General features: G+C 51.8%; 1 protein-coding gene and 1 pseudogene across 1 annotated transcript in view; one reads left to right on the top strand and one right to left on the bottom strand.

The window, feature by feature from the left end:
* Positions 1 to 19,483, top strand: part of AJAP1 (adherens junctions associated protein 1) — an 86,326-nt gene that overhangs the window by 53,183 nt on the left and 13,660 nt on the right. The gene's annotated exons all lie outside the window — the stretch shown is intronic.
* Positions 18,069 to 18,962, bottom strand: LOC139439597 (sulfotransferase 1C4-like; annotated as a pseudogene).

Here is a 19,483-nt window from a genome sequence, read left to right as displayed (position 1 = left end):
GGTGAATGCTGTCCCCCAAATCTATGTCCATCTGGAACCTGGAAATGTGATCTGATTTGGAAATAGGGTCTGTAGCAGTTTGATATGGTTTGTGAATCGCAAAAATAGATATTGGATTATGTTTGTAAACTGGTCTGTACCTGGGCATGATTAAATTATGATTATGGCTTTGATTAGGCCACGTTCCTACGTTGAGTTCCCGCCCCTTGGTGGGTAGGGACTTGTGAATAAAAGACATGGTGAAGGACAGAGTTGGAGTTTTGATGCTGGAATTTTGAGCTGGAACCCAGGAAGTGAACACACAGGAGAAGAACACAGAGGAATGAAATGGCTCCTTAGAAATGGCAGAAGCCCCAGGGAGAGAGACAGAGCTCGTCACCTAATGGTCTACAGGTGACCTTGTGGAGAGAGGCAAAGCCTAGAGAGCCTCATAGTCTATAGCTGACATCGTGGAAAAAGCAGAGGAGCTGAGCCTGGAGAGAAATGAACCCCGGGAAGAGAGGAACCCAGGAAGCCTGAACCCTGGCAGATGTCGGCAGCTATCTTGCTCCAACATGTGAAAATATACATTGGTGAGGGAAGTAACTTATGCTTTCTGGCCTGATAACTGTAAGCTCCGACCCCAAATAAATACCCTATATAAAAACTGTGCAATTTCTGGTATTTTGCATCAGTGCCCCTTTGGCTGACCAATAAGGGTCTTTGCAGATGGCATTAGTCAAGTGAAGGTGAGATCGCACTGGATTATAGTGGACTCTAACTCCAGTGACTACTGTCCCTTTAAGAGAAAGGAGCAGAAGATGCAGTGGAGGCACCAGGCAGTTCAGGTGATGACGGAGCAGAGACTGAAGCGATGCAGCTACAAGGAACACCAAGGTTTGCTGGTCTCCCAAAAGCTGGGAAGATGCAAGGAAAGCTTCTCCCCAAGGGGCAGAGAGCTCGGCTCTGCCCACACCATGATATCAGAGCTGTGAGAGAACACATTCTGTTCTTTTAACAGTTTGGGGTACTTTGTCATGACAGCCCCAGAAGACTGACAGGTATTGACATGGAGAGTAGGGTGCAGCTGGAAAAATTCCAAAAAAAAGAAAAAGAAAATTGGAGATGGCTTTGGATAGAAGCTGGAAGAGGTTTCAGGCACATGACAGAAAAAGTCTATCTTGCCTTCATGAGACCTGGTAGAAATAGGGACATTAAAGGTAATTCTGATAAGTGCTCAGAAAGAAGAGGGGAGAACTGCAGAGAACGCTTCTGCTTTCTTAGAGGATGCATAGATCCACATGTACAGAATGTTGCTAGAATTGTGGACATTAAAGATCCCCCTGGGGTGGCCTGAGAAGGAACTGATGAAGCTCTCAGACACTGGATGAAAGGCCCATGCTCCTTGTTATAAAGGAGCAGAAAATCTGGCTGAATTGTGTTCTACCCTTGGGTGGAATGTAGAATTTTAATCACTGAACTTGGATATTTAGCCGAAATTTCCAAACAAAGTTGCTGCCTATAGTAAAATGTGAAGAGAAAGAGATAAATCAAGGGAGGAACAGGTAAGCAAAAAGAAACCAGCAGTTGATGATTTGGAAAATGCCAACCTCTCCAGATAACAAAAGATGAGAAAGAAAGCTCTGGAGAGAACACCAAGGGTGTGGCTGAATAACTTTCTGCTAAAGAGATTAAGTGCTTGACGCAGGCGTCCAGTCAATGTTCTCAGCAGAAGCCAGGGAATGAGATGGGGTCATCCAGGAAAGATTTATGGGAGAGCCTCATGTCTGATGGACTGGACCTGTGACTGGCAAGAATTTTGAGAAAGTTATACTAATAGAAACACTGCCAGTTGGGACTGAAAGTAACAGAGATAAGATGCAATGAAGGAAGGCTGTCAGCCTCCTAGAATTGCACAGGCAGGAGACATGCTGACAGAGGTGCTTGGTGGCAAATTTGTGTCATCCTCTAAGAAAAAGGAAGAATGTCTCTGATGGAGGCTCAAAGGCCAGTAGGGCTGCATGCTGCTGCCACTACTGGCTGCTGCCCCCTTAGGCCCAGAAGGCAGAGCATGGAGCCACAGAAGATGAGCCTCGGGCTTTTAAACCTCTTACAACTTGCCTGGTGAGTTCTGGCCTCACTTTGGACCAATGACCCCTACGTGTCTTCCATTTACTCCCTTTTGGAATGGGAATACCTAGCCTATGCCTGTCCCACCATTGTACTTCGGAAGAAGACAACTTGTTTTCTAGTTTCACAGGTCCACAGATAGAGAGGAATTATCCCCCAGGGTCTCCTCCATATATGATTTAGGTGATGAGATTTGGAACTTTTTGAGTTGATATTTAGATGAGAATTTGTATTTAGAGTGGATGCTGGAATGGGGTAAGACTTTTGAGAATATTGGGCTGGGGTGAATATATTGTGTACAGGGGATGGATGTGAATTTTAAGGGGCCACTGCAGGCGGACTATAGTGGGGTTGACATAACATCCACAGAAAATTCATGTCCACCAGAACCTTGGTATGCGACCTTATGTGAAAGAGGGTTTGTGATGAAGTTAGTTAAGATGAGTCATAGAGGATTAGGGTAGAGCCTAAACCTAATGATTGGTGTTTTCATAAGATGAGGTTGGGACACAATGAGAGACAGAAAAGGAGGACCTGTGAAGATGGAGGCAGAGATGGAAGGGATGCAGCTGTAGGGAAAGCCAAGGATTCCTGGCAGCCACTGGAGGCTGGATATGGCAAGGATCCTCTCTTAGAGTCTGCAGACAGAGCACAGCCCTGTTGACACCCCGATATCAGGCGTCTGGCCTCCATAACTATGAGAGAATACATTTCTGTTGTTTTAAGCTACTGAGTTTGTGGTAATTTGTCATAGCATCCCCAGGAAGCTAATACATCAAGACTGTGCAGCAATTACCATTACTCCTGGATTAGCGACTCCCAGCACTGAGCAGGACTGTAAAGTAGAGGGACGTCCTCCTTTCACAGGCTTATGTTCTAGAGACTCCCATGGTGGATTATCTTTGCCAGGGATTCAGACATCCTTAAGAGAAGGATGCAGATGTCAAGTCATTTGGAAATTGCTGGGTTAAGCACACTTTCTGAAACAGGATCCTTTACTGGGGCATTCTCATCCTGTCCATTTGCCAATGAGCTTGGGTATCTCCAGGAAGGAAGTGGACTTCATGCCTAGAACATCCTGCTTGAGTTGAGCACAGCACTCTTGATTTTCCAGAACACTGAGAAGGATACTTGGGATGGTGGGGCACCTGCATCCAGCCTTGCCCCTCCAGGTATGGTACCTTTAGTCTGCCCACAGTCCCCTCCCAAAACCCTTCTCTCTGCTTCAAGCCATACCTCATTCTCTTCATACCATGTGCCGCAGCCTGGGTTTCCTGGAAGTTCAAGCCCCAGAGACAAAAGCTTGTATGAAAGAAGTTGTTTTGAGAATGTGATAACCAGGAGGCAGAGGGGTTTGAAGTGGAGTCTGGCAGCACCTGATCATCTGAGTTCTAACGGTTGGTTACCTGCCACATCTACCTTGAGGAGCAACAATTCATCAGGAAGAGTGTTGCTTTTCCAGGTCTTTCTCTATGAGGGTTCTTCCCTTTGCCTGGAATACCATTCCTTGTCCACTTCACCTAGTGTATCAGTTAGCTATGGCTTCAAAGCACTGTGTAACAAATAGCTCCCAAGTCTTGGAGGCACCCAATGCTAAGAGTTTATGGCTTGCTTATCTGGAGTTGTCTGGGTCTTCCAGGCAGCTCTGCTGATCTTCACTGGGCTCGCTCATATGTGTGGGGGCTGCTGGCTATTGGCTGATCTTGTCCGGCTTCAGTTGGGACAATCGAGCCCATCAGCTCAGTTCCATGTGTCTCTCGTCTCCCAGCCTCGGCATGTTCCCATGGTAACAGCAGAAGTGCCAAAGTGCCGGCCCCCCGAATGCACTGTGCCCAGCCTCTTCCCGATTCACGTGACCCAGCCCAGAGGCGCGGGGTGTGGCACGTGACTGCACCCGGGGGCGGGGGGGGGAGGAGGACACCACAAAATGACTGAGAAGGGGACTGGCGCCATCAGCACCTGCTGAAGGAATCGAGCATTTTTCTACCTACTAGGGACCTTCTGGGGACAAAGCGTGCTGCTCTTAAATCAAGGGGGCTCTCAGACTGGGCAGGCATGGGCTGGGGTGCGGGGTGCCTCGCGAGGCCCCACAGAGCCCAGGGGCTCAAGTCCCCACTCCACCCTACACCAAGCCAGGGGCAGGTTTGACTGGCCGCACTGGACGGTGACGGCGCGGCACGCCGGGAGGGCCTGGGTGGCCTCTGGGGCTGCCTGTGTCCTGGACCTCGGGCAGCCGAGCAACGAGGTCCTCAGCCCCGAGCCCGACACCAGCCTGAGACCTCAGAGCAGACGCGCTGGCCGCATGCCCCGCTGGGCCGGGGACATCCTGCAGCGCCGCGCCTGCTGTCCTCCAGCCCTTCAGAAGGCAGGCAGCTCCGAGGGCCACCGAGCCGGGTGCTCGTGCCAGGAGCCGTCTCCAAGCCCGGGCATGGGTGCCGTCACGGTCCTCGCTCTCGCTCCTGCCTCTGCTCATCGGAGACCCCGGCAGCTCGGGGGTCTTCATCTGGAATTGCTCAGGGCCCCGCCCCTCGCAGCCGGTCAGCGCCCTAGAACTGTGTCCTCCTTCCCGCGCGTCGTCTCTTCATGTGTGCTTTACGCCCGATAGCCCCATCTGCCGAGCTTGAGACGGCGGCTTTCAACGTCACCAATCACAAGTGGGAGCCGAGGACTTAAACCACGGGGAGGGGAGCGTCTGGCGGTTGTATTCCCATCTGTTTGATTTGCATATGCATCCGGGAGACAAGACATTTGTTTAAAGACCCCCATAGTAAAAACAATGTCTGGGACTAAAACCTCTGGGGGTGAAAACCGCATGGCAAGTCAGACGGGGCACCGCCCTGGACCCTCCCGGAGCCCTCTGACATCGACAGGGCGCACGTCCACGGGTTCACTTACCACGTTCGCGGGGCATCTGCCCCGGATTCTGCGCCGAGCCGGGCTGAGCCTCTGCCAGGACTTGCTGTAATAATAGGCAGGAAGAGGGTCCCATGACCCCAGCACCTACTCACCCCGGTCCTGACCGGGGCGCCCCACATCCGTGGTGTTTGACGCCCACCGCACGGCGCCAGGAGCAGGCGCTTCATCTGCAGAAGGGACCCCACCGTGGGAGAGACGGAGGGAGGCGGCACTGCCAGGGGGAGGGGGCTCCATCCGTTCACCATACACAGGCTAAATAAAGACCCTGTCCCAAGAGTGGGTGCTGGCGCTGCAGCGGGGGAGGGACCTCACAGCTGGCTCGTGGGACCCACCTGATGGCCACCTGACGGCGGATGGCCCTCTGCTCCTCCGGAGAGTTTCCCTCGCAGGTGCGCCTGGCAGGGCCTCTTCCCAGGTTCCGCAACCCCCCCCCCCCCCCCCCCGTTAGCGTGCACGATGCTGGGTTTCTCCGGGCGCGCTGCGGCCAAACCTTGTCATCCTTGGTTGAAATATTCAAATGCTGTTGGGAGGGGGGTGAAAGAACTGGGTCAGTTCCATGCCGCGATGGAGCTCACCGCGGGGTCCCGGCTGCTCCCGTTCTTAAAGGAGGTGAGCAATCGATGCAGCCTGCGTGTGAGGGCGCACACGCACGTTGTGGGGGAAACGGGCAGACAAATTGGGGAAGAGTGGGGGACAGTGGCCCCTTTACGAAGGCTGCGTGCTTGTGCGTTCAGAGCTGCCTGGAAGTTGGATTCCCGCCCCTGGCCGGGGGTCTGTGGTTCCCTCAGGAACGGAGCGGCCTGTTAGTGAGCAGACCCCATTCCCTTCCTCCGGCGCAGCCCCAGCGCGGGGCGTCACCTTGCCTCGGCCCCAGCACAGCATCGTGGTCGCCGCCACCAACAGTGTGAGTCACAGGGAGCAGATGGACGGGGCCCGGCTTCCTTTTGGAACCCACTTTCACAGCCTTTAAACGCAACTCAGAGATGCTCATTGCGCGTGGCTGCTTCCGCACACAGTGAAGGCGCAAGCTCAGCTCTCGTCAACCAAGTGGTCACCCGTGGCTGAGCCAGGGGTCAGGGAGGGTCACCATTGCCCTCCCCCCCAGCGCCCATCTGCCCCCTCCAGCCACTCCACACAGACTCGATGCCCTCTATGGCATGGCACCGGCAGGAATCTTCTGGGAAGAGGTTGCAACTTTTTCTTAAGGAACAGAGTAATAAATATTTTAGGCTTCTGCTCGCTAAGGTTCTATGGCCACCACTCAACCCTGCAGTTTGGTGGTGCAAAAGCAGCCACAGACAATAATGTGACTGAATGTGCATGGTTGTGTTTCAATAAAACTTAATTGACAAAATCAAGCAATGGGCCAGATTTGGCCACAGGCCAGTGTTTTCTGAGCTTGGATTTAAGGCACCATGAGTCAAAGGCCTGTGGTGTCAGTGTCCCCAGGGAGAGGGTGAGAAATGCAGATTCTCATCCCCTCCCCAGGCTGGGCCAGAATCTGCATGAGAACAAGATCCCAGAGACGTCTGAGAGGCGCTGCCTTAGAGGAGCCGCTCAGAGCCGCATTGAGGGAGGCCGAGCATCACAGATGCTGTGGTGCACGGCTAAGGGCCTCCGGGTGTCCCTGAGTATGTCCTCTCCAAAGTCAAATGGGGAAACTGAGGCAAAGTGAGTATCAGTTTCCTAGGGTTGCTGTAGAAACTTTACCACACTGGGTGGCTTCAAACAACAGAAATCCCTTGTCTCACCGTTGTGGGGGCCAGAGGTCTGAGGTCCAGGGGTCGCAGGGCCACCCCTCTGAGGCTCTGGTGGAGACCCCTTCCTGACCCTTCCAGCATCTGGTGACTCCTTCACTTGCGGCTGCATCACCCCAATCTCGGCCCGTCACCACTGTCTGTGTCTCTGAGACTCTCCTCTTCTTAGAAGGACATTGGTCAATGGACTTAGGGTCGACCCTAAATCCAAGATGATCTCACCTTGAGATCCTTGACTAATTACATCTGCAAAGCCTCTATTTCCAAATAACGTCTCCATCTAAGGTTCCGGATGGATGTGCATTTTCATGGCACGATTCAGCCAGTCCAGACTTATCACTTGTCTGAGCTTCAGCACCCAGGTCCGGGCATCTGCTGCCCCCAGGCCTGCGCCTTGTGCAGTTAGGATCACAGCTCTGAACTCAGCTGCTAGGGGGATCGTGATTTTGCAAACACAGGGCAAAGGCCCTCCTCAATGCTCATCGGTCGATCACCCAATGACCAACACATCTGCCTGGTCCTTCCAGAAACATTTCAACTCAGGGTCACCCCACTGCTGCCTCAATGATGGCCCCAAGCTTGACACCCATCCCTTCCCACTCTCCCTGCAGATCCCAGGTTTGAAAGGGCAAGGCTGGGCCCTCAGGCTCAACAACAGAGCAAGCTGAGATATGGTGAGAAGATGGTGCTGAGAAATGAAAGCAGATCAAGCTTTTGTTTGGGTTTGGAAGTGGCTGATGTGCGACCCTTTAGCCAAGATGAGCCTTCTCCCCAAGGATCTCCCTGTCTTCCCATCTGCAGCGGCTGTATTTGCTCAAGTTCACAGGAGTCTCCAAATGGAAAGAAGGTTCTCCTTGTCTGAAGTTACCACCAACCAAGGGATGCAATCCCTTTAGATGAGTTTTAGTGCTAGAGGCCACTATGAAACTTCAGGTCCTTTTGGAGTCGGAACCCACAGTTGACAGAGTATGCACGAGAATCCCCCAGTACCTTCTAGAACTCAGAACCCTGGCTCCTGGCCATCCGGTGTTGAGAAAAGATGATTGGTCCCCAATGGTCTCTGTAGGACGGTGGTGAGGACCTTAGCCTTGGGTTTGGGGCAAGCCTGCTTGAGGTTTGTCTCAGTCTGCCAGGCATGCTGGGACAAATTCCACACACCGGTTGACTTCACAGCAGGAATTTATTGGCTCAGTGCCAGAGGCTAGAAGGCCAGCGTGGAGGTTTTGAAAGGTCATGCCTTCTCCTAGAGAGGGTAGAGTTCTGACACTGGCTTGTTGCAATCCTTGGGGTTCCTCGACTTGTACCTCTGCCCTCCGTCACCTGGCGATCTCTCTCCTGGTACCTGCCCTTCAAGTTTCCTCTGACTCCCTGGTTCTGGCTCCTTTCCATAAGCCATCCAGGACTAGGGATGAGACCCACCCACCCCGATTCAGTTAGACCACGCCTCTACTCACAATGGCATCTCCAAAAGGCATTATTTACAAGTAAGTTTCCAGCCCCAGGAACACGGATGGAAACGGAGAGTGTGCCTTTTGCTGGGGTGCCTGATTCAGCCCATTGCAGGCTGGAGTCCTGCTTGCTTCGCCTCAGCTGGGTGGCCTTGAGACCATTGCTCAGCCTCCTGTGCAAGTGGGGTCACCTGTGCACCCATTTCAGGCACTCTAGGAGCTGAACATGGACCAATATAGGTGGTGAGCTTCAAGCAATGCTTGGCCTGTGCTTCCAAAAATTAGGGTTGCTCCTTAAGTGGGTCGACTCCATAGAAACTGTGGGAAGCCAGTCGTGGCACTGCCTTTGTCATAAATAAGGAAGGGGCTGGGCGTGAGGGCAGGATAGACAGAGAAGGGACAGGAATTGAGAGCAGCTCCCATTTCATCCTTTGAGGCCCCCCAGGATCTGATCGAGGAGCTGGTTCTGACCTCTAGCCCAGGGTTTCTGACCTCAGCCCCATGGCCATTCTTGGTGACAGGGGTGTCCGTGCACTGTGGGATGGTTCGCGGTACACCTGACCTGCACCACTTGCACGGCCCCTCCCAGGGGACAACCCAGGAACGTCTCCAGTCATGGCACATGGCTCCTTGAGAACCTGCTCCAGCCTGGCTTGGCGGGTCCTTTGGGGGATGGTCCCTTGAGGACTTGGGCTCAGGTGGAGTCCTATGAAAGCTCAGCCTCAGGTGCTTCCGTGGATTTTCTAGAATATAGTCCTGCCCTATGCTGGAGGGACTCCCGGTTTCCCTTCCGATGAGAGGAGCCTCGATCCCCACAGAGGCTCCAGGCACCTTCCTGATCTGGGCCAACACTCACCCCTCAGAGGGCTCCTCTGGGTCATCCAGAGAATACCACTGTCCATGGTGTCTCTGCAACAAAAGCCAGGGGCCTTGTTTTTCTGCGAATACCCTGGTTTCAGAAGGTGCCCCTTTTCTCCATAGCCTGCCCTAGAAGGTGGCAGCTGCCTCCAAATGAGCTCTAAGCCTTGAAGTGCCGCCACCTCGAGAATGCCAGGCTGGCCCCTTGCCCGTTGCATGCTGCTCAGGCTGCCATGTTTCCAGGGACAATTTTTTCAGGACTTACTGTGGAATTGACATTTTTCAGGCATTGGCAGGAAAGGGATGGTTTCTTTGTAGTGGAATTGGCACTTTATGTACCCATTGTCACCTCTCATCTATCAAACTCACCTGTGCCAGAAAGACATCCTTGAAACCACTGATATCTGAGTCTTTGTTCACATAATGCAGGCTCGTTAGACCCCTGTATTGCAAAATGAAGTATGCTAAACACAGAAATATCTGCCATTCCAGGGCTGCTGCTACTGCCTTCACCCAGGTGGGTCAGAACAAATGGCCACACACCCCCTCACCTGCTGGAAAAGAAGGTCCTCCATGTGTTTGCTTTTGCAAAGGACAATGCCCCTAGTTTGCTTTGGCTTCATCTAATAAGACTTTGTGCAGACACAGAGATGGATTACCAACATCCACATCAGTCTTCAGGTCCTGATCTTATTATAAACCACCACAAATATAACCATAAAAGCCCTATTGATTGATGCAGAGCTTGGTAATCCATCTGTCCCCATCCATTATTCCAGGTACAATTTTTCATGATCTGGATGGCAGCTGATTCCCAGCACATTAGTATACAGCACAATTACCAGGAGCAGAAAGAGCCCCTAAATTAGCGGGAACAATAACACCTGTCAGGAAAGGGAAGCAAGAATCCCTACACGGCATGCTTCTGAGCCTGGGGACCACATCTGAGCTCCAAGGAGTTGGAAGATGGGATATGCTATTGACCTTGGACAGAGACAGGATAATTTTTTTTCCCTTCCTTTCTTGAGGGCATAAAGTGTATATCTACTTAGGGTGACATCATCGTCGAACCCATCCCAAGCCTCCCGACAGTAGGTGTAGAGATGGTCAAAGCCTGGCCTTGCCCAGTGTCTGTAGGGTTTATGGCGCAGATGTTGCTGCATGCATTATTTAATGGCCACCAGAGACTTGGCGAGAGGAGCCATTATTTAAGGCATGAGTGTTGTGAGAGAGTGGCGAGGAAGGAGAGGAGGTGCAAGGACGTCCTCCCAAGAGCGGTGCCATTTGGGAGGGACAGAGCAAGTCCTGTCCAGAGACCCACGGGCCAGGTCCCTCTCAGCACCATTGTCTGTGATCCGAACATTCTTGTCTTTTGCAAGATGCAGGGTTTTTTCACTGTTAATGGAGTACGTGGACATAGACACGTATTCGACCTATTCCTGAGGGCCGTTGCAGGGACAAAGGGGTGGAATTCTCCCTGAGTTTATTTCCAAAGGGAAACTGTCACCCTCAATGAGTTGTTCTCATGCTGCTTCTTATGGAGGAATCCAGTAAGGTGAGATGGCTACAGTGGAGGTGGTTATGGACCCACAAGTGAGAGATGGCTGCTGTCTTTGGGACAGGCTTGACAGTAACAGTGGAAATCCCAGAAGATGGTAAACCTATGATAATAGAGCCTGGCGGTTCACTTCTTCAGAATCAAAAGATTGCTGTTTGAGTTATACTTTTAACAAACCATTCAAAATAGATACATATTTCAATTTAATTATAGGTTGCTCATCTGAATCAGGGGTCTACAAATTGTGGGCCAAACTCTACCCTGCATCTCTTGGAAAAAAAGTTTTATTGGAATTTAACCATGTGTTTACATGTACTCCAAGGCAGATTTCATGCTACAATGGCAGAACTGAATAGTAGGAGTTGTTGGCCAAGTTGAAAATATTTTCTATCTGGCCCCTTAAGAAAAGATTAGTTAACTCCAGAACCTCTCCAAGACTTAATGGATATTCAGATGAGGAGGAAACAACTGGAATTTGGAGAGAAGGACATGATGTGATGTGACCTAATGATTTAAAATGTTACCCAACCTCTCACTCATTGATCTTCTCTCTTCTTAATTGCCAGCCTCCCTAAGATGGAGAATGAGGAGAAGAGCTCCCTGATGTTCCATCTTCCAAATAGTTTCCTAGAAATATTCAACCGCATGTCAGAAGGCCCAATCTTTGTCCAACCATCATGGGCTGATGCCTGTTAGGTCCTCTGATAACCTTTTGCCTCCTTTTGTCTGAGTCCAGTGGCCCATTCAAAACCCATAAGCCAGGTTTTGAAGGGCAAGGCTATTTGCTTTGCAAGCAAATGTATGTGAGGATTAATAAAATGATTCCCTCAATCCAATTTCATTCACAGAATGTAGCTGCAGATTTGCTGGATTTGGAGTTAGCACGACTGATCGTCTCTGAAACTCCAGAGCAGAAAATTGGCTTTCATTCCTGGCTCTGCCCTACCACCAGGGGAAAGTCATTGTCCGTCTTTGAGCCGCAGATTCCTCGCAGGTCCGACAGATGTGACCAATGCCATTCCCACAGGACGGCGAAGCACTAGGTTCAACCACATGTGTGAAGGCTGAGAAAGCTGCCTGGCTTAGAGAAATCTTTTGAGAAAGGGCAGCTGTTATAGCATTGCTATATTTCTGCCCCGATTACCTTAGCTGGTAAACAAATATCTCTTCCTCCAAATTTTATTTTGGGAAGTTTTCCAGGGCCTCCCAAACAAGGCAAACGTTGGGAATGTGTCGTTACCTATCTCCCTTTTCCCTGGCTTCTTATTTTTACTTCTCAGTTATAAGTTTAATAATATATCACAGCTACTCTTGCAAGATGGCATGTCAGGCTGTGCACGAGCATGGCAGGAGGTATGTGTGGGGGGGTTAAAGGTAATGTAGACTTGGCCCTTTTCTCAAGGTGCTTGGGGTCTTACAAGGACCTAGCTGCCCCTTGCGTCATCACTGAGTGGGTCCCTGAGCCAACTCTCTCCCATCGGGAGCGCAGTTCTTTTCAATTGGGGGAAGAGGAGCTCCAGCGCCTTCCTACCCTCACTCGCTGGGGGAATAAGAGGGAATTAAACATGTAAGGGACGACTGGTCACAAGACTTCCCTTCCAAGGACTTTAGTCAAAGCAAATACTCAGCCCACAGAAGTGTTTCCTTAGTAACGAGATGAGCAGCCCACAGCCCGCAGTCTCCTGGGCCTCCTCCAGCCCTGCAGAGATTGGAGAGTAGACCGCACGTGCTTTTCCTTTGCAAGGTGATTTTCAGTGCAGCGCCTCTGGCTGACGCCGTCCTGGCAGCTCCCTGATGGCTTTTCCCAGCTCACTGTGCTCTTCCCACCTGGGCCCTATGGGGCTTTGGGTTTGCTAGTGTTGGCCTAGAAGATGACAGGATTAGCCCACAAAATGAAGATCCAGTTCTTGCCGTGGTGTAGGGGGGTGTGACACGCCAAGGCTCTTGGCATGGGTCCAGACCACTCTCGGAGTGTACCTGTCCTCAGAGGAGGTGGTGAGGCACCAGCCCCTGCCCCTGAGAGGTTAGAAACTCCTTTTCTCCCAGTAACATACAGAGGAAGGGTGCCAGATGCTGCCCCAGAAGGAGTGAGCAGTGAGTTCAAAGCTAATGCATAGGTGAACCAAGTCTGGACTCAGGAGGGGATTCACATGTGCAGTTGCTCTTAGTGTGGGCTTTGGAGACAGCAGATCCTATGTGACCCAAGGAATTCACACAGAGCTTCCCAGATACTGCTTCCACTTCCACCATTAGTGATGACAGTATTCACCTTTTAGAGCGGTTGCCAGAAATAAGTGGGATAGCACATGTCCAGTGCTCCATCAACGCCTGATGATTGCTACACTTACCAAGCATGTTTGATAGCATCATCACCACCACCACCATCACTGCGACCACTGCTATCATCACCACCACCACCACCATCACTGCGACCACTGCTATCATCACCACCACCACCACCATCACTGCGACCACTACTATCATCACCACCACCATCACTGCGACCACTGCTATCATCACCACCACCATCACTGCGACCACTGCTATCATCACCACCACCATCACTGCGACCACTGCTGTCATCACCACCACCACCACCATCACTGCGACCACTACTATCATCACCACCACCATCACTGTGACCACTACTATCACCACCACCATCACTGTGACCACTGCTATCATCACCACCACCACCACCATCACTGCGACCACTACTATCATCACCACCACCATCACTGTGACCACTACTATCATCACCACCACCATCACTGCGACCACTACTATCATCACCACCACCATCACTGCGACCACTGCTATCATCACCACCACCACCACCATCACTGCGACCACTACTATCACCACCACCACCATCACTGCGACCACTGCTATCATCACCACCACCACCACCATCACTGCGACCACTGCTATCATCACCACCACCACCACCATCACTGCGACCACTACTATCATCACCACCACCATCACTGCGACCACTGCTATCATCACCACCACCACCACCATCACTGCGACCACTGCTATCATCACCACCACCACCACCACCATCACTGCGACCACTGCTATCATCACCACCACCACCACCATCACTGCGACCACTACTATCATCACCACCACCATCACTGTGACCACTACTATCACCACCACCACCATCACTGCGACCACTGCTATCATCACCACCACCATCACTGCGACCACTACTATCATCACCACCACCATCACTGCGACCACTGCTATCATCACCACCACCATCACTGCGACCACTACTATCATCACCACCACCATCACTGCGACCACTGCTATCATCACCACCACCACCACCATCACTGCGACCACTGCTATCATCACCACCACCACCACCATCACTGCGACCACTGCTATCATCACCACCACCACCACCATCACTGCGACCACTACTATCATCACCACCACCATCACTGTGACCACTACTATCACCACCACCACCATCACTGCGACCACTGCTATCATCACCACCACCATCACTGCGACCACTGCTATCATCACCACCACCATCACTGCGACCACTACTATCATCACCACCACCATCACTGCGACCACTGCTATCATCACCACCACCACCACCATCACTGCGACCACTGCTATCATCACCACCACCACCACCATCACTGCGACCACTGCTATCATCACCACCACCACCACCATCACTGCGACCACTACTATCACCACCACCACCATCACTGTGACCACTACTATCACCACCACCACCATCACTGCGACCACTACTATCATCACCACCACCATCACTGTGACCACTACTATCATCACCACCACCATCACTGCGACCACTACTATCATCACCACCACCATCACTGCGACCACTGCTATCATCACCACCACCATCACTGCGACCACTGCTGTCATCACCACCACCACCACCATCACTGCGACCACTACTATCACCACCACCACCATCACTGTGACCACTACTATCACCACCACCACCATCACTGCGACCACTACTATCATCACCACCACCATCACTGCGACCACTACTATCACCACCACCACCATCACTGCGACCACTGCTATCATCACCACCACCATCACTGCGACCACTGCTGTCATCACCACCACCACCACCATCACTGCGACCACTACTATCATCACCACCACCATCACTGTGACCACTACTATCATCACCACCACCATCACTGCGACCACTACTATCATCACCACCACCATCACTGCGACCACTACTATCACCACCACCACCATCACTGCGACCACTGCTATCATCACCACCACCATCACTGCGACCACTGCTGTCATCACCACCACCACCACCATCACTGCGACCACTACTATCATCACCACCACCATCACTGTGACCACTACTATCATCACCACCACCATCACTGCGACCACTACTATCATCACCACCACCATCACTGCGACCACTACTATCACCACCACCACCATCACTGCGACCACTACTATCATCACCACCACCATCACTGCGACCACTACTATCATCACCACCACCATCACTGCGACCACTGCTATCATCACCACCACCATCACTGCGACCACTACTATCATCACCACCACCATCACTGCGACCACTGCTATCATCACCACCACCACCACCATCACTGCGACCACTGCTATCATCACCACCACCACCACCATCACTGCGTCCACTACTATCATCACCACCACCATCACTGCGACCACTGCTATCATCACCACCACCACCACTGTGACCACTACTATCACCACCACCACCATCACTGCGACCACTACTATCATCACCACCACCATCACTGCGACCACTGCTATCATCACCACCACCATCACTGTGACCACTACTATCACCACCACCACCATCACTGCGACCACTACTATCATCACCACCACCATCACTGCGACCACTGCTATCATCACCACCACCATCACTGCGACCACTACTATCATCACCACCACCATCACTGTGACCACTACTATCACCTCATCCTCACCACCTCTGTGAACACCACTATCGTCATCACCATCATCACCGTCACCACCATCACAGCAAGCACACTCCTCATTGAAAGCTGGTGGCCTCTTGACTGGACCAGAGAAAATATGCAGATGGAGGGCGAGGAGAGCCTGATAGGCAAACACCCCTCATGGTTATCCATCAAACTAGGCGTCCTTTTCAACCCCTTCCTTGGCCATCAAGGTCCGAGCTGGATCCCTAAAAACCTACTTGCATGGGAGAGAGAGCTGAGGGCGGTGGGCACGCTGCTGTGGGTGAGACTGAGGGCAGGCCATTGGCAGCTGAAGTGGCAGTCCTCAGGGAGAAGGCAAACACCCCCAGCAGGTCCCAGCAGGTGCCCCACCTTGGGCCCAGGTGTACGCATGTTGCTAACAGAACCAGCCGCCAATGCTGCAGCTTTAAGAGTCGGCCCGGGCAGCTGTGTGCCGAGGGCAGCACTGTGGCTGAACCGTCCCCGCTGGCCCTGGGTGGCACACAGGGCGTGCTCACAGGAAGTGAATCACTGGACAAAAGGACTAGTGATGGGCAGCCGTGACTTCCGCGTGTTGGCTCTCCTGCTTTTCTAGTGGTGCTTCTCCTGAAAAGCACAGGACGGGCGCCTCGTGACAAACAGCAACAGCCCTTGAAGGAAGGGAAATGGGGAGAGAACGCGCGTTTCCCGGTCATGCCGGCTTTTAATCATTTATTAACAATTTCCCCACGAGGATACTATTCAGCAGAGCGGTAACATCTGTTTGCGAGACTGTGTCCTTGGGAGGCCGCCAGAAAGATCTCCACGCTGGGAACCCCGCCCCCTGGGACACGTCTGTGCAGTGTGCTCTCCCTGGCACCCCCAGGACGCAGGGGCACGTCCAGGATGCGGGGCTGGCTATTCCACAGGGAGCTTCCTCGGTGCCTCAACAGAGTCGCACAAGCTGGGGGCGGGGCTAAAGACATGGACAGGGGTCCTCTCCCAGCTGGAGGTCGGAGGTGGGAATCGAGGTGTCAGCAGGACCAGTGCCCGAAGCCGCAGGGCAAGCTCCTTCCTCCTGCCTCCTCGTCCGGCATCTGGCATCTCTTCCTTCAGCGGCGCCCGAGTTTGAGCCGAGCCCGGTCTCTGCCTCCGTTGTCGTCGCCAGGTGGCCTCCTCCTCCCCATGCCTGCCTCTTCGCAGCAGGACACTTTGCTCGGGGCGCCCTCCTTCAGGAGGACCTCGGCGTCCCTTAGCCCATCCCCAAAGTCCTAGTTCCAAACGAGGTCCCCTGCAAGCAGTGGGTCTGGGTCTTTTTTTTTTTTTTAACTTTCTCTACTAGCTATTTCCAGAACATTTCACCATGCCAAACAGAAATTCATACCGTTAATCATTAACTCCCCGTTTTCCCCTCCCCCTTGACCCTGTAACAGCTCTTCTGTTTTCTGCACATATGATTTTTTAAAAAGATTTATTTATTTATTTATTTCTCTCCCCTCCCCACCCCACCCCACCCCGGTTGTCTGTTCTCTGTGTCTATTTGCTGCATCTTGTTTCTTTGTCTGTTTCTGTTGTTGTCAGCAGCACGGGAATCTGTGTCTCTTTTTGTTGTGTCATCTTGTTGTGTCAACTCTCCATGTGTGCGGCGCCATTCCTGGGCAGGCTGCACTTTCTTTCACGCTGGGCGGCTCTCCTTACGGGGCACACTCCTTGCGCATGGAGCTCCCCTATGCGGAGGACTCCCACTGTGTGGCACGGCCCTCCTTGAGCGCATCAGCACTGCGCATGGGCCAGCTCCACACGGGTCAAGGAGGCCCAGGGTTTGAACCGCGGACCTCCCAGGTGGTAGACAGATGCCCTCACCACTGGGCCAAGTCCGTTTCCCTGTCCATATGATTTTGCTTATTCTAAGTATTTCATATTTGCCTTTTGTGTCTGGCTTATTTTACTAAACATAATGTCTTCAAAGATCATCAATATTGTAGCATGTGTCAGAACTTCATTCCTTTTCAAAATTTTATTGAAATACATCATTTATACAGAACATACATAAACAATAAGTATATAGTAAAAGTTGTGAACTTACAAAACGAGCATGTGTATCATCATACAGGGCTCCCATACATCACCCCCCCACCACCACCTTGCATTGTTGCAACATTTGTCACAAACCATGAAAGAGCATCGTCAAAACATTACTACTAACTATAGCCTGTATCTTACCTGTGGTGTCTTTTATCTCCAACCCACCCAATTATTAGTATTGTATATTTGTTATAGTTCATGAGAGAATGTTCTCATATTTGCTCTGTTAACCATAGTCCATCTTCCACCACAGGATTCCTGTGTTTTACTGTTCCATGCTTTGTATAGTCCATTTAAAGTGTACACTCAGGGCTCTCGTTTTCATCACAGAGTTGCGCTGTCGGCACTAGATTTGGAAGTAGAAGGTTAGAGTGGTATTGGCCATTTTTTTCTTGTAGTCTTCGTCAAATCTTTCATTCTAAGCCACAGTTAAGTAGTTCTTCCAATCTCCCACTGCCCCTTTTCTCATGAGTGGAGAAATGGAATGGTCCGTGAAATCGGCAGGAATTGCTGTATAGTTTGCCATTGGATTCAGCTTCATTACATCAAAGGAAGTATGATAGGCAATTTTTTCTAGAACTTCATCATCTAGGTTCTTCCCAATAAATTCTGCCAACTTCTGAATTTCATGCTTGGGTTCTCCTTTGTGTCTTCATAGAAGAGAGAGAGAATGCAGTGATGGACTTTGGCTTCCCACCATCCTTTCACATGGTCATGCCATGAGCCCCAGAACACTTTACCTGACAGAAAAGTCTCAAAATACTCTTCCCAGGTTCCTGGAGCAGGAAGTGGTTTATGCATCCTTTGGAAATGGTAGTAGGGTATCACATTGTCCTTGGAATTTCTTGCTACATAGATTATCTTAACAATTGTTCTCTAGGAAGGATGAGGGCAGCAGGTGGATGGGAAGATGAGTTTTCAGGGTCTGGGGTGAGGACATTGCATTAGCTTGTTCCAAACCAGATCCAATGGATGAGATTATGCATTTGACGAAGGGAAATCGTACATGAGTAGGCGCTCATTTGCTTTTCTCAACCTCACCTCCATTTTGTATTATGTCTGCTATCCCCTGAGTCCGTGTTGTTCCTGCTTTAGGATAGGTAGAAATCAGCAAATCATCAGGCTTTGCTTGGAAGTTCCAGATCTGATCCCAGGTTTCACAGGTGGGTGTGGTCAAAGAATTCCCCCCCACATAGTCCACAGTTATGCGCTCCATTTCCTTAATTCTCAAATCCTCCATCTTGTTTAAGGCCCTTTGTGCCAGACCCAGACAGAAAGTTGCGTCTCAGTCAGCAAAAGAGATGTATTCCTGAGCTCGTGCCCAGAAAACGCAAAACTCAGACCACGAATGCCGGTGGAGACAGCCTGGTGCAGCCTGCAGATAGCGGGGTTGGGTCTCGAACGTGGCTTCCGGGGGCTCACGGTGCAGCCTGTCCGAGGTGGGGCCCTGCAAAACGGACGTGACGATCTAGCGCAGAGAGGGCAGGGCAGGTGTCCAGACGTCCCAGGCGGGAGGGCGGGGAAATCAGCACCTCGTGGGGCAGGCGCTGCCGTGGGGGCGCGGGAACCGCCTCGCCGCTCCACTCTTAGCTCCCCTGGCTCTTGCTGAGAGCAGGACGACGGGGGCAAGAGCCATGAACTTCCGGGTGAGCTTGACGGCTGGCAGTGTCAGCTGGGGGATGCCTCAGGAAGGAACGTAGCCCAGGGTGGTGGCGCAGGTGGGTGCTGATGCCCCGCCCCCTCCTCCCTTAGGTCTGTGGC

This window comes from Dasypus novemcinctus, chromosome 9 (genome assembly GCF_030445035.2).
Source record: "Dasypus novemcinctus isolate mDasNov1 chromosome 9, mDasNov1.1.hap2, whole genome shotgun sequence".
Lineage (NCBI taxonomy): Eukaryota > Metazoa > Chordata > Mammalia > Cingulata > Dasypodidae > Dasypus > Dasypus novemcinctus.
The sequence above is the reverse complement of the archived record's forward strand: the minus strand, read 5'-3'. Positions and strand labels throughout refer to the sequence as shown.